Source organism: Salmo trutta, chromosome 22 (assembly GCF_901001165.1).
Source record: "Salmo trutta chromosome 22, fSalTru1.1, whole genome shotgun sequence".
Taxonomy (NCBI): Eukaryota; Metazoa; Chordata; class Actinopteri; order Salmoniformes; family Salmonidae; genus Salmo; species Salmo trutta.
The window spans coordinates 51,100,023-51,114,181 of NC_042978.1; the positions used below are offsets into that span (position 1 = coordinate 51,100,023).

General features: G+C 48.9%; 1 protein-coding gene across 1 annotated transcript in view; it reads left to right on the forward strand.

Annotated features, from left to right (window-relative positions):
* Positions 1-14,159, forward strand: part of LOC115158918 (gamma-aminobutyric acid receptor subunit gamma-3-like) — a 232,298-nt gene that overhangs the window by 62,980 nt on the left and 155,159 nt on the right. The gene's annotated exons all lie outside the window — the stretch shown is intronic.

Genomic DNA, 14,159 nt, shown 5'->3' on the forward strand with positions numbered 1-14,159 from the left:
GCTTAAGGCCTGTGTTTTTCCATCCATAATGAGCTAGCGTATCATTTATAAAAGACTAAAATGACTTTGATTTCTGGACCAGTGTCTGTTTTCTCCTGCTCTCCTACTCTGCACTGTACCTCTCCTGATGTGATGTAGTCTACAACATGTGTGTGTTTGTGTGTGTGTGTGTGTGTGTGTGTGTGTGTGTGTGTGTGTGTGTGTGTGTGTGTGTGTGTGTGTGTGTGTGTGTGTGTGTGTGTGTGTGTGTGTGTGTGTGTCTGGTGGTTGTTGCTATGACGCTAGCTACTAGTTCGCAGTCGTCGCTATGGATACGGAAGAAGTGAAATTGAAACTCCAAAAAAAAAATCTCAAATGACATATTTGGAAAATCTTTTGATTTAGTGGCTGAAAACTAAGATGCCAACTAGCCATGTGAAGTGTCGAAGCTTTTGACCCTCGGTTTTGAAATAATGATAGTAAGAGAAACCGGGCATCTCCTCTCTCCACGTTGACCGAGGACGCACGTTTTCTGGCCTGGTGGGAGATCGGTCAACGTGCCCTTGAGCAAGGCATTGACCCTGGATGTTTCTGTGTGTCTCTCTGAATGGGAATCTATTGGATGACTGGTAGGATGTTGTTGTTGAGCGGCTTCACTGCAAGTATGTTGTATGTTTCAGATATTCAATAAATAATATAAAAATAACAAACAAAAAAATGTTTTTCCTTGCCTTGGGTCCGGGAAATTTCAGGCCTTTTTTTAATGAAAGCATTTCATGCAATTCTACGTCAGTTTACATGACCCGGAGACCTTGGCATAATCTTTTATAATGCCGCGTTCAAAACAACTGGGAACTCGGAAATCTCTGACTTCAGTTCGTTCAAGATAAATGGGAAATTGAGGGGGGGGGGGAGTACAAAATGATGTTATAATACTGTTTATGCATCGAATAGCTTTGATGAGTACTCTCTCATCTGGGTCTATGGGACTGAGTTGGGCCTCTGGAGCTTGAGCTGACAGTTGAGATATGGACTTGGTGATTTAAACCAGAGGTGTGGTGGGTGTGACCCGACATAGACTAGATGTGGTGGGTGTGACCCGACATAGGCTAGATGTGGCAGGTGTGACCCGACATAGGCTAGATGTGGCAGGTGTGACCCGACATAGACTAGATGTAGCGGGTGTGACCCGACATAGGCTAGATGTGGCGGGTGTGACAGAGGTAGAGATAGAATTGGAGGAACAGAACAAAAACCCTCGTTGTTCCTAATCATCCTGGCATCTGGGAAACTAAGCCGGGTTGAGGGGTTAAAACGACACCAGGTGAAGATAGCCTCCGACTTTCCGACCGTGAAGATCGCTGACGTCATGTTTCGACCCCCCAGAGTTCCCAGTTGTCTTGAAAGCCCCATAATACTACACAAATGCTGTGTGATGAGCATGGTTACTTCCCTAGTGTCCTTCCATTTCACAAAACAGCAGCTTGTTAGTCCTGATCCAACGTAGGGTCCCCCATCTCCGCTGTCTTTGTCCTGTCGTTTACCTTGGTCTTGGGGAAACCGATTCTGTTAGGACGAATTCGTATGCCCATATATGGTAGTAAGTCACACCAAAGACACCCTGCTTTTGTAGATAGGAGCCACTGTTCTCCATACCAGACTGAATTGAATAAAACAATCTAATTGGGTCCACCAAATATGGAGACTTTACACTATTTTGGTTACTACATGATTCCATATCTGTTATTTCATTTTGATGTTTTCAATTTTATTCTACATTGTAGAAAATAGTAAAAAAAATAAAGACAAACCCTGGAACGAGTAGGTGTGTCCAAACTTTTGACTGGTACTGTACATTGTATTGTAGGCTACAATATGAGAAGGAAATTATAGTCGTAAAAATTATTTTCAGTTTCACTGACTCACCCATTGATGAACAGCTCACTAGCTGGTGATGGCCGATACGCTCGTGCCCAAAAGCCCCTCTCTCTCTCACTAGCTGGTGATGGCCGATACGCTCGTGCCCAAAGCCCCTCTCTCTCTCACTAGCTGGTGATGGCCTATGAGCTCGTGCCCAAAGCCCCTCTCTCTCTCTCTCTCTGGTGGTGATGGCCTATGAGCTCGTGCCCAAAGCCCCTCTCTCTCTCTCACTAGCTGGTGATGGCCTATGAGCTCGTGCCCAAAGCCCCTCTCTCTCTCTCTCACTAGCTGGTGATGGCCGATACGCTCGTGCCCAAAGCCCCTCTCTCTCTCTCTGGTGGTGATGGCCTATGAGCTCGTGCCCAAAGCCCCTCTCTCTCTCTCTCTCTGGTGGTGATGGCCTATGAGCTCGTGCCCAAAGCCCCTCTCTCTCTCTCTCTCTCTCTCTCTGGTGGTGATGGCCTATGAGCTCGTGCCCAAAGCCCCTCTCTCTCTCTCTCTCTCTCTCTCTGGTGGTGATGGCCTATGAGCTCGTGCCCAAAGCCCCTCTCTCTCTCTCTCACTAGCTAGTGATGGTCTATGAGCTCGTGCCCAAAGCCCCTCTCTCTCTCTCCCTGGTGGTGATGGTCTATGAGCTCGTGCCCAAAGCCTCTCTCTCTCTCTCTCTCTCTCTCTCTCTGGCGGTGATGGTCTATGAGCTCGTGCCCAAAGCCCCTCTCTCTCTCTCTCACTAGCTGGTGATGGCCGATACGCTCGTACCCAAAGCCCCTCTCTCTCTCTCTCTCTCTCTCTCTCTCTCTCTCTCTGGTGGTTTTGGTCTATGAGCTCGTGCCCAAAGCCCCTCTCTCTCTCACTAGCTAGTGATGGCCTATGAGCTCGTGCCCAAAGCCCCTCTCTCTCTCTCTCTCTGGTGGTGATGGCCTATGAGCTCGTGCCCAAAGCCCCTCTCTCTCTCTCTCTCTCTCTCTCTGGTGGTGATGGCCTATGAGCTCGTGCCCAAAGCCCCTCTCTCTCTCTCTCTCTCTCTCTCTGGTGGTGATGGCCTATGAGCTCGTGCCCAAAGCCCCTCTCTCTCTCTCTCACTAGCTAGTGATGGTCTATGAGCTCGTGCCCAAAGCCCCTCTCTCTCTCTCCCTGGTGGTGATGGTCTATGAGCTCGTGCCCAAAGCCTCTCTCTCTCTCTCTCTCTCTCTCTCTCTGGTGGTGATGGTCTATGAGCTCGTGCCCAAAGCCCCTCTCTCTCTCTCTCACTAGCTGGTGATGGCCGATACGCTCGTACCCAAAGCCCCTCTCTCTCTCTCTCTCTCTCTCTCTCTCTCTCTCTCTGGTGGTTTTGGTCTATGAGCTCGTGCCCAAAGCCCCTCTCTCTCTCACTAGCTAGTGATGGCCTATGAGCTCGTGCCCAAAGCCCCTCTCTCTCTCTCTCACTAGCTGGTGATGGTCTATGAGCTCGTGCCCAAAGCCTCTCTCTCTCTCACTAGCTGGTGATGGCCGATACGCTCGTGCCCAAAGCCCCTCTCTCTCTCTCTGGTGGTGATGGTCTATGAGCTCGTGCCCAAAGCCCCTCTCTCTCTCTCTCTCGCTGTATTTAAAAAAAAACTATATTTGGAAGCCTACAGCAGACAGATTCGAGTCTTCTCTTTTCAGCGGGAGCCATTTGCTTTCCAGCCTGTGTTTTTCCTTTTATTGTAGACACTTTGAAATATTGCGAAAGGCTTGTTTTGGCTGCATGCTTGTTTGCTCACTGACAGATTTGCCGCGTGTTACCGACTGTAGGCCAGGGTTTGTTATTGGGCTACACTTCACAGCTAGGCTATTTTTTTTAAAGGTAGATATTTATCCTCTGTGTATTAAAATTATAGGCCTTCTCATGGTGTAGTAGGATATTCTGAATTATTGAATTTCTTTCTGAACAAACAGCAATACATTTATTTAAATGTATCAGGTGTGCTGCAGCTCGTCCAGAACCCTTCGCACAGCTACGATTCCATGAGGAAATAAACGATGAAGAGATGAGAGTCGCAGGCTCATGTTTATCAGAGCAGAGGGAGAGAGATCATAGAAAGTGAATCTCATTGTCGTATCTGTGAGAGATACAGGGGGGGGAGAGGGGGGGTAACTCAAATTAACTTTGATTGCGTTTATTTGAATTTGGAGTTTAGAGTGGAGAGAGATAACTGAGAGAACGCTAAGCCAAATACTAATGAAACATCCCTCTGAGAATACCGGGGGTAAAGGTCATCTCTGGTGGATTTCTGGAACTCTCTCTTCCTTTGAGGAGGGAGAGATACTACTGATAATGAGGTGCAGTCTGACTACCGTCTGCTCTGAGGAGGGAGAGATACTGCTGATAATGAGGTGTAGTCTAACTACCATCTGCTCTGACTACCATCTGCTCTGAGGAGGGAGAGAGACTACTGATAATGCAGTGTAGTCTAACTACCATCTGCTCTGAGGAGGGAGAGATACTGCTGATAATGAGGTGTAGTCTAACTACCATCTGCTCTGAGGAGGGAGAGATACTACTGATAATGAGGTGTAGTCTAACTACCATCTGCTCTGAGGAGGGAGAGATACTACTGATAATGCAGTGTAGTCTAACTACCATCTGCTCTGAGGAGGGAGAGATACTGCTGATAATGCAGTGTAGTCTAACTACCGTCTGCTCTGAGGAGGGAGAGATACTACTGATAATGCAGTGTAGTCTAACTACCATCTGCTCTGAGGAGGGAGAGATACTACTGATAATGCAGTGTAGTCTAACTACCATCTGCTCTGAGGAGGGAGAGATACTACTGATAATGCAGTGTAGTCTAACTACCATCTGCTCTGAGGAGGGAGAGATACTACTGATAATGCAGTGTAGTCTAACTACCATCTGCTCTGAGGAGGGAGAGATACTACTGATAATGCAGTGTAGTCTAACTACCATCTGCTCTGAGGAGGGAGAGATACTGCTGATAATGCAGTGTAGTCTAACTACCATCTGCTCTGAGGAGGGAGAGATACTACTGATAATGCAGTGTAGTCTAACTACCATCTGCTCTGAGGAGGGAGAGATACTGCTGATAATGCAGTGTAGTCTAACTACCGTCTGCTCTGAGGAGGGAGAGATACTACTGATAATGAGGTGTAGTCTAACTACCGTCTGCTCTGAGGAGGGAGAGATACTACTGATAATGAGGTGTAGTCTAACTACCGTCTGCTCTGAGGAGGGAGAGATACTACTGATAATGCAGAGTAGTCTAACTACCGTCTGCTCTGAGGAGGGAGAGATACTACTGATAATGCAGTGTAGTCTAACTACCATCTGCTCTGAGGAGGGAGAGATACTACTGATAATGCAGAGTAGTCTGACTACCATCTGTTCTGAGGAGGGAGAGATACTGCTGATAATGCAGTGTAGTCTAACTACCATCTGCTCTGAGGAGGGAGAGATACTACTGATATTGCAGTGTAGTCTGACTACCATCTGCTCTGAGGAGGGAGAGAGACTACTGATAATGCAGTGTAGTCTGACTACCATCTGCTCTGAGGAGGGAGAGATACTACTGATAATGCAGTGTAGTCTAACTACCATCTGCTCTGAGGAGGGAGAGATACTACTGATATTGCAGTGTAGTCTGACTACCATCTGCTCTGAGGAGGGAGAGAGACTACTGATAATGCAGTGTAGTCTGACTACCATCTGCTCTGAGGAGGGAGAGATACTACTGATAATGCAGTGTAGTCTAACTACCATCTGCTCTGAGGAGGGAGAGATACTACTGATATTGCAGTGTAGTCTGACTACCATCTGCTCTGAGGAGGGAGAGAGACTACTGATAATGCAGTTTGGTCTGACTACCATCTGCTCTGAGGAGGGAGAGATACTACTGATAATGCAGTTTAGTCTAACTACCATCTGCTCTGAGGAGGGAGAGATACTACTGATAATTAGTTGTAGTCTAACTACCATCTGCTCTGAGGAGGGAGAGATACTACTGATAATGCAGTCTAGTCTAACTACCGTCTGCTCTGAGGAGGGAGAGATACTACTGATAATGCAGTGTAGTCTAACTACCATCTGCTCTGAGGAGGGAGAGATACTACTGATAATGCAGTGTAGTCTAACTACCAACTGCTCTGAGGAGGGAGAGATACTACTGATAATGCAGTGTAGTCTAACTACCATCTGCTCTGAGGAGGGAGAGATACTGCTGATAATGCAGTGTAGTCTAACTACCGTCTGCTCTGAGGAGGGAGAGATACTACTGATAATGAGGTGTAGTCTAACTACCATCTGCTCTGAGGAGGGAGAGATACTACTGATAATGAGGTGTAGTCTAACTACCATCTGCTCTGAGGAGGGAGAGATACTACTGATAATGCAGTGTAGTCTAACTACCGTCTGCTCTGAGGAGGGAGAGATACTACTGATAATGCAGTGTAGTCTGACTACCATCTGCTCTGAGGAGGGAGAGAGACTACTGATAATGCAGTGTAATCTGACTACCATCTGCTCTGAGGAGGGAGAGATAGTGCTGATAATGCAGTGTAGTCTGACTACCATCTGCTCTGAGGAGGGAGAGAGACTACTGATAATGCCGTGTAGTCTGACTACCATCTTCTCTGAGGAGGGAGAGATACTGCTGATAATGCAGTGTAGTCTAACTACCATCTGCTCTGAGGAGGGAGAGATACTACTGATAATGCAGTGTAGTCTGACTACCATCTGCTCTGAGGAGGGAGAGATACTACTGATAATGCAGTGTAGTCTGACTACCATCTGCTCTGAGGAGGGAGAGATACTACTGATAATGCAGTGTAGTCTAACTACCGTCTGCTCTGAGGAGGGAGAGATACTACTGATAATGAGGTGTAGTCTAACTACCATCGTGTAACGGCCGTCGTTAGAGAAAGACCAAGGTGCAGCGGAGGATGTGTTCATCTTGAACGAGTTTTAATACAAAAAGAGAACACTTGACAAAATAAACAAAATGACAGCCGACAGTTCTGTCAGGTACTAACAACGAAACAGAAACAATCACCCACAAAAACCCAAAGGAAAAACAGGCTACTTATGTGTGACTCCCAATCAGCAACAACGAACTACAGCTGTGCCTGATTGGGAGCCACACATGGCCCAAAACAAGGAAATACAAAAAACCTAGAAAAAGAACATAGAACGCCCACCCAATGTAACACCCTGGCCTAACCAAAATAAAGAACAACAAAAAAACCTCTATGGCCAGGGCGTTACACATCTATACTACAGTGGCTGTAATACTGTATATACCAGGGATACTCAAGTACTATTTGAGAACGTCCATTCACGCAAATTTCCTAGGTGGCAATTGTCCAGATGGATAATGTAATTTATCGGCGTAGTAACAAACCCTCACTTCACAATGCACGCGACCTCAAACTGTTCTTTTTTGGCTGAGAGAAAATATTCCAGTTTTAAAGTTCATTTTCTGCAATTCAATGCATTCTTCCATGTCTTATGTGTGTTTATATGATACCAGGGGTAAAAAATTGTATTGACCCCGTTCTGGGTCTGGATCCGGTCTGTATTGACCCCGTTCTGGGTCTGGATCCGGTCTGCATTGACCCCGTTCTGGGTCTGGATCCAGTCTGTATTGACCCCGTTCTGGGTCTGGATCCGGTCTGCGGTCTGTATTGACCCCGTTCTGGGTCTGGATCCAGTCTGTATTGACCCCGTTCTGGGTCTGGATCCGGTCTGCGGTCTGTATTGACCCCGTTCTGGGTCTGGATCCGGTCTGCATTGACCCCGTTCTGGGTCTGGATCCGGTCTGCGGTCTGTATTGACCCCGTTCTGTGTCTGGATCCGGTCTGCGGTCTGTATTGACCCCGTTCTGGGTCTGGATCCGGTCTGCATTGACCCCGTTCTGGGTTTGGATCCGGTCTGCGGTCTGTATTGACCCCGTTCTGTGTCTGGATCCGGTCTGCGGTCTGTATTGACCCCGTTCTGGGTCTGGATCCGGTCTGCGGTCTGTATTGACCCCGTTCTGGGTCTGGATCCGGTATGCGGTCTGTATTGACCCCGTTCTGGGTCTGGATCCGGTCTGCGGTCTGTTTTGATCCCATTCTGGGTCTGGATCCGGTCTGCAGTCTGTATTGACCCCGTTCTGGGTCTGGATCCGGTCTGCGGTCTATATTGACCCCGTTCTGGGTCTGGATCCGGTCTGCGGTCCCCCATTTGAGTATGGAGGGTATATACCATGTGTATCCTGTACATACGAATAATAAAACTTGAAACATGGAATAGCACCCTATGTCCTACATAGTGTCCTACTTTTGACCAGAGCCCTGTGGGTATAAAGTAGTGCTTTATGTAGGGATTAGGGAACCATTTGGAACACTCCCATGGCTTTATTGATGAATTAGTCTGTAAAGCAGGAAGAGATCTCACCACAAAGGTTTTATTTCAGTGTAACAGAGTGAAACCAGACATTATAGTAAAAAGAGTTTAACGTTAAAAAGTAATCTGTTGTTAAAGGAACAGGAAAGGATGATGAGGACTCAGAACCTCTACTTTAACAGGAGAGGATGAGGAGGACTCAGAACCTCTACTTTAACAGGAGAGGATGAGGAGGACTCAGAACCTCTACTTTAACAGGAGAGGATGAGGAGGACTCAGAACCTCTACTATAACAGGAGAGGATGATGAGGACTCAGAACCTCTACTTTAACAGGAGAGGATGAGGACAACTCAGAACCTCTACTTTAACAGGAGAGGATGACGAGGACTCAGAACCTCTACTTTAACAGGAGAGGATGATGACAACTCAGAACCTCTACTTTAACAGGAGAGGATGACGACAACTCAGAACCTCTACTTTAACAGGAGAGGATGATGTTGATATACAGTTGAAGTTGGAAGTTTACATACTCCTTAGCCAATGTCACATCCTGACCAGCAGAGGGAGCAATTGGATTAGTTTTGGTCAGGATGTGGCAGGGTTTTGTGTGTGTGAATGGTTGTGTTGGTGATTAGGACTCCCAATTGAAGGCAGGTGTGTTGAGTTGCCTTTGATTGGGAGTCCTATATAGGAGTGTGTGTTTTTCTTTGGGGTTGTGGGTAATTGTTTCTTGTTTAGTGTGGTTGCACCTGACAGGACTGTTGGCTGTCAGTTTCCTTGTTTTTGTTCTTGTATAGTGTTCGTTCTAATTAAATTGAAGGATGAATACTAACTCTGCTGCATTTTGGTCCATTTCTGAAGACAGCTGTGACAGAATTACCCACCAAACTTGGACCAAGCAGCAGAGGAACGAGGAGGAAGGATGGACGTGGGCAGAGCTAAGGAAGAGCGTTTCCAGGGCTATGGAAGAGTTTAGTAAACTCGAGAGGCAGCCCCAATAATTTATTTTGGGGGGGGCACAAGGGCTGTTTGGCGGGGCGAGATGGGAGCCCCAGGCCAGCTCCCCGTACCCTTGTAGGGCAGACACAGACTGGACAGGTCCCGTGCTTTGGGGTTGGGGCTGTGGTGAGGCCTGGGATTTTCAGGCCGGTAGGCACAGTACCAGCACCCCGCATGTGCCAGGGCGAGGTGAGCATCGAGCCGGAAGGGGTGATGCCAACCCTGCGCTCAAGACCGCCAGTGCGCCTCTATGGTCCGATGTTTCCCGCTATACGCACTAGCATGGAGGTGCGTGTCTCCAAGCTGGCACGTCCAGTACCAGCCCCACGCATCAGGCGTCTAGTGCGTCAGCCCAGCCTTGCCAGTCAAGCCAGTCAGGAGTCGCCAGAGCCGCCTGCCAGTCAGGAGTCGCCAGAGCTGCCTGCCAGTCAGGACTCGCCAGAGCCGCCCGCCAGTCAGGAGTCGCCAGAGCCGCCCGCCAGTCAGGAGTCGCCAGAGCCGCCCGCCAGTCAGGAGTCGCCAGAGCCGCCCGCCAGTCAGGAGTCGCCAGAGCCGCCCGCCAGTCAGGAGTCGCCAGAGCCGCCCGCCAGTCAGGAGTCGCCAGAGCAGTCCGCCAGTCAGGAGTCGCCAGAGCCGCCCGCCAGTCAGGAGTCGCCAGAGCCGCCCGCCAGTCAGGAGTCGCCAGAGCCGCCCGCCAGTCAGAAGTCGCCAGAGCCGCCCGCCAGTCAGGAGTCGCCAGAGCCGCCCGCCAGTCAGGAGTCGCCAGAGCCGCCCGCCAGTCAGGAGTCGCCAGAGCCGCCCGCCAGTCAGGAGTCGCCAGAGCCGCCCGCCAGTCAGGAGTCGCCAGAGCCGCCCGCCAGTCAGGAGCCCCAGAGCCGCCCGTCTGCCCGGAGATGCCAGAGCGGCCCGACTGCCCGGAGATGCAAGAGTGGCCCGACTGCTCGGCTCAGCCAGAGTGGCCCGACTGCCCGGGTCTGCCAGAGTGGCCCGACTGCCCTCCGGCCCAGCCCGAGTGGCCCGCCTGTCCTCCGGCCCAGCCAAGTGGCCCGCCTGTCCTCCGGCCCAGCCCGAGTGGCCCGCCTGTCCTCCGGCCCAGCCCGAGTGGCCCGCCTGTCCTCCGGCCCAGCCCGAGTGGCCCGCCTGTCCTCCGGCCCAGCCCGAGTGGTCCGTCTGCCAGGGTCAGCCCGAGTGGCCCGTCTGCCCGGCGCAGCTATCGGCACCACCGAAGTGGGCGACGCCGAAGGTGGAGAGAGGTCCACGTCCCGCACCTGAGCCACCTCCAGGATAGGTGGGTTGGGGAGGGAGGGTGTAGCACAGTGCCGTCGTTGACGGCAGCCACCCTCCCTTCCCTCCCTTATTGTTTAGGGGTTATCGTTTATTGGTTTTGTTGGGGTATTGGGGATTTTTTGTTGTGTTTTCTTTTTGTAAGGTGCATTACAGGGTCTGCACCTTGAGGGGGGGTACTGTCACATCCTGACCAGCAGAGGGAGCAATTGGATTAGTTTTGGTCAGGATGTGGCAGGGTTTTGTGTGTGTGAATGGTTGTGTTGGTGATTAGGACTCCCAATTGAAGGCAGGTGTGTTGAGTTGCCTTTGATTGGGAGTCCTATATAGGAGTGTGTGTTTTTCTTTGGGGTTGTGGGTAATTGTTTCTTGTTTAGTGTGGTTGCACCTGACAGGACTGTTGGCTGTCAGTTTCCTTGTTTTTGTTCTTGTATAGTGTTCGTTCTAATTAAATTGAAGGATGAGTACTAACTCTGCTGCATTTTGGTCCATTTCTGAAGACAGCTGTGACAGCCAAATACATTTAAACTCAGTTTTTCACAATTCCTGACATTTAATCCTAGTAAAAATTCCCTGTTTTAGGTCAGTTAGGATCACCACTTTATTTTAAGAATGTGAAATGTCAGCATAATAGTAGAGAGAATGATTTATTTCAGCTTTTATTTCTTTCATCACATTCCCAGTGGGTCAGAAGTTTACATGCACTCAATTAGTATTTGGTAGCATTGCCTTTAAATTGTTTAACTTGGGTCAAATGTTTTGGGTAGCATTCCACAAGCTTCCCACAATAAGTTGGATGAATTTTGTCCCCTTCCTCCTGACAGAGCTGGTGTAACTGAGTCAGGTTTGTAGGCCTCCTTGCTCGCATACGCTTTTTCAGTTCTGCCCAACAATTTTCTATGGGATTGAGGTCAGGGCTTTGTGATTGCCCCTGCAATACCTTGACTTTGCTGTCCTTAAGCCATTTTGCCACAACTTTGGAAGTATGCTTGGGGTAATTGTCCATTTGGAAGACCCATTTGCGACCAAGCTTTAACTTCCTGACTGATGTCTTGACATGTTGCTTCAATAAATCCACATATTTTTCCTCCCTCATGATGCCATCTATTTTGTAAAGTGCACCAGTCCCTCCTGCAGCACGATATAGTTTGTTTGTTTAAAAATGTAGTGTTGTGTTCTCTCTCTTGTCGTTTTGTCATTTTTGTCCCAGCCCCCGTCCCCGCAGGAGGCCTTTTGCCTTTTGCTAGGCCGTCATTGTAAATAAGAAATTTGTTCTTAAAAAACTGACTTGCCTAGTTACATAAAGGTTACATACATGTTTTTATAAATAAATGAACACATTTAGGTCGCCACAGACTAGTACATGTCCCTGGGCCTGGAAATGATTGATTTCCCCCTCCAGGATGGAGATGCTGTCATCGTTAAAGTATGGGGATTCTAGTGGGGGGATATAGGTAGGATGGAGAAGATGTCTTCATTAAAGTATGGGGATTGTAGTGGGGGGATATAGGTAGGATGGAGAAGCTGTCTTCATTAAAGTATGGGGATTCTAGTGGGGGGATATAGGTAGGATGGAGAAGCTGTCATCGTTAAAGTATGGGGATTCTAGTGGGGGGATATAGGTAGGATGGAGAAGCTGTCTTCATTAAAGTATGGGGATTCTAGTGGGGGGATATCGGTAGGATGGAGAAGCTGTATTCATTAAAGTATGGGGATTCTAGTGGGGGGATATAGGTAGGATGGAGAAGCTGTCTTCAGTATGGGGATTCTAGTAGGGGGATATAGGTAGAATGGAGAAGCTGTCTTCATTAAAGTATGGGGATTCTAGTGGGGGGATATAGGTAGCACACAGGAGGACATTTTTCTCTGTTGAGATCATTTCCTTTAGAATTTCTAGCCAGATGTAAAATGTTCCTGTTTTGATTTAATTTAATAGAGTGAGTTAGGTCTGCTCTATACCAAATTAGCATACCCTCTGAGTCTCTTCCCTGTTTCTTACCTGGTAGTGTGGTGGATGGGACTACCAGCTCTATGTAACCTAGAGGGCAACCAGTGGGTCCATCTCCTCTATACCACCTGGTAGTGTGGTGGATGGGACTACCAGCTCTCTGTAACCTAGAGGACAACCAGTGGGTCCATCTCCTCTATACCACCCACCTGGTAGTGTGGTGGATGGGACTACCAGCTCTCTGTAACCTAGAGGACAACCAGTGGGTCCGTCTCCTCTATACCACCCACCTGGTAGTGTGGTGGATGGGACTACCAGCTCTCTGTAACCTAGAGGACAACCAGTGGGTCCATCTCCTCTATACCACCTGGTAGTGTGGTGGATGGGACTACCAGCTCTCTGTAACCTAGAGGACAACCAGTGGGTCCATCTCCTCTATACCACCTGGTAGTGTGGTGGATGGGACTACCAGCTCTCTGTAACCTAGAGGGCAACCAGTGGGTCCGTCTCCTCTATACCACCCACCTGGTAGTGTGGTGGATGGGACTACCAGCTCTCAGTAACCTACAGGACAACCAGTGGGTCCGTCTCCTCTATACCACCCACCTGGTAGTGTGGTGGATGGGACTACCAGCTCTCTGTAACCTAGAGGACAACCAGTGGGTCCGTCTCCTCTATACCACCCACCTGGTAGTGTGGTGGATGGGACTACCAGCTCTCTGTAACCTACAGGACAACCTCTAACCTCTAAAACATGTTTCTTGTAGAAATATACAATACGTAACAATATCCATACTTCCGATTTCTTTGGTGAAGTCCAGGTTCCTGCTCTTTAGGCCCAAGGCACATGACCTCCATGATGAGATCATGAAGGCTTTGTGTCCAATGTTGTTCGTTGTGTGGGGGGTTTTGGGCCATCTATCAAATGCTGAGCATCTGGTACATGCGATTGGTTTGGACTTAGTTTAAGAGTTGGTGTTGGGCCTGTTTGCCTGCTCACGGCTTGGGCGTATGTGAGACTTTCATGTTGAGGCCATCTTTGCGGGATTGGGGAGGGTGATCTGAAGGGGCCTAAATGGGGTGTGGGCATGGTTGACGTGGGGGGATTGCTATGGTAGCAGGGTGGAGATAAGCACTTGTGCATTGGGGGAAAGTAGAAGAAGCTTTTTTTTCAATCACTCCCTTGAGTTCTGTGGCTTCCCTTTCCTGCTGTGTTCTCAGGTGGTTTGTGCCTGTGTGTATTATTATGTTGCTGGGGGAGAACCTAGTTGGTCCTCAGACAGAAGGTCTAGGGTGCGCTGGGTGTTTGGACACCAGAGTTTAGACACTGTGTGTTTGGGGAAAAAGTGTCTGTCTGTCTGTCTGTCTGTCTGTCTGTCTGTCTGTCTGTCTGTCTGTCTGTCTGTCTGTCTGTCTGTCTGTCTGTCTGTCTGTCTGTCTGTCTGTCTGTCTGTCTGTCTGTCTGTCTGTCTGTCTGTCTGTCTGTCTGTCTGTCTGTCTGTCTGTCTGTCTTCTGTCTGTCTGTCTGTCTGTCTGTCTCTCTCTCTCTCCTCTCTCCTCTCCTCTCTCATCTCTCCTCTCTCTATCTCTTCTCTCTCTCTCTCTCTCTCTCTCGCTCTCTCTCTCTCTCTCTCTTCCTTCCCTCACCTCCTCTCCTCTCTCTC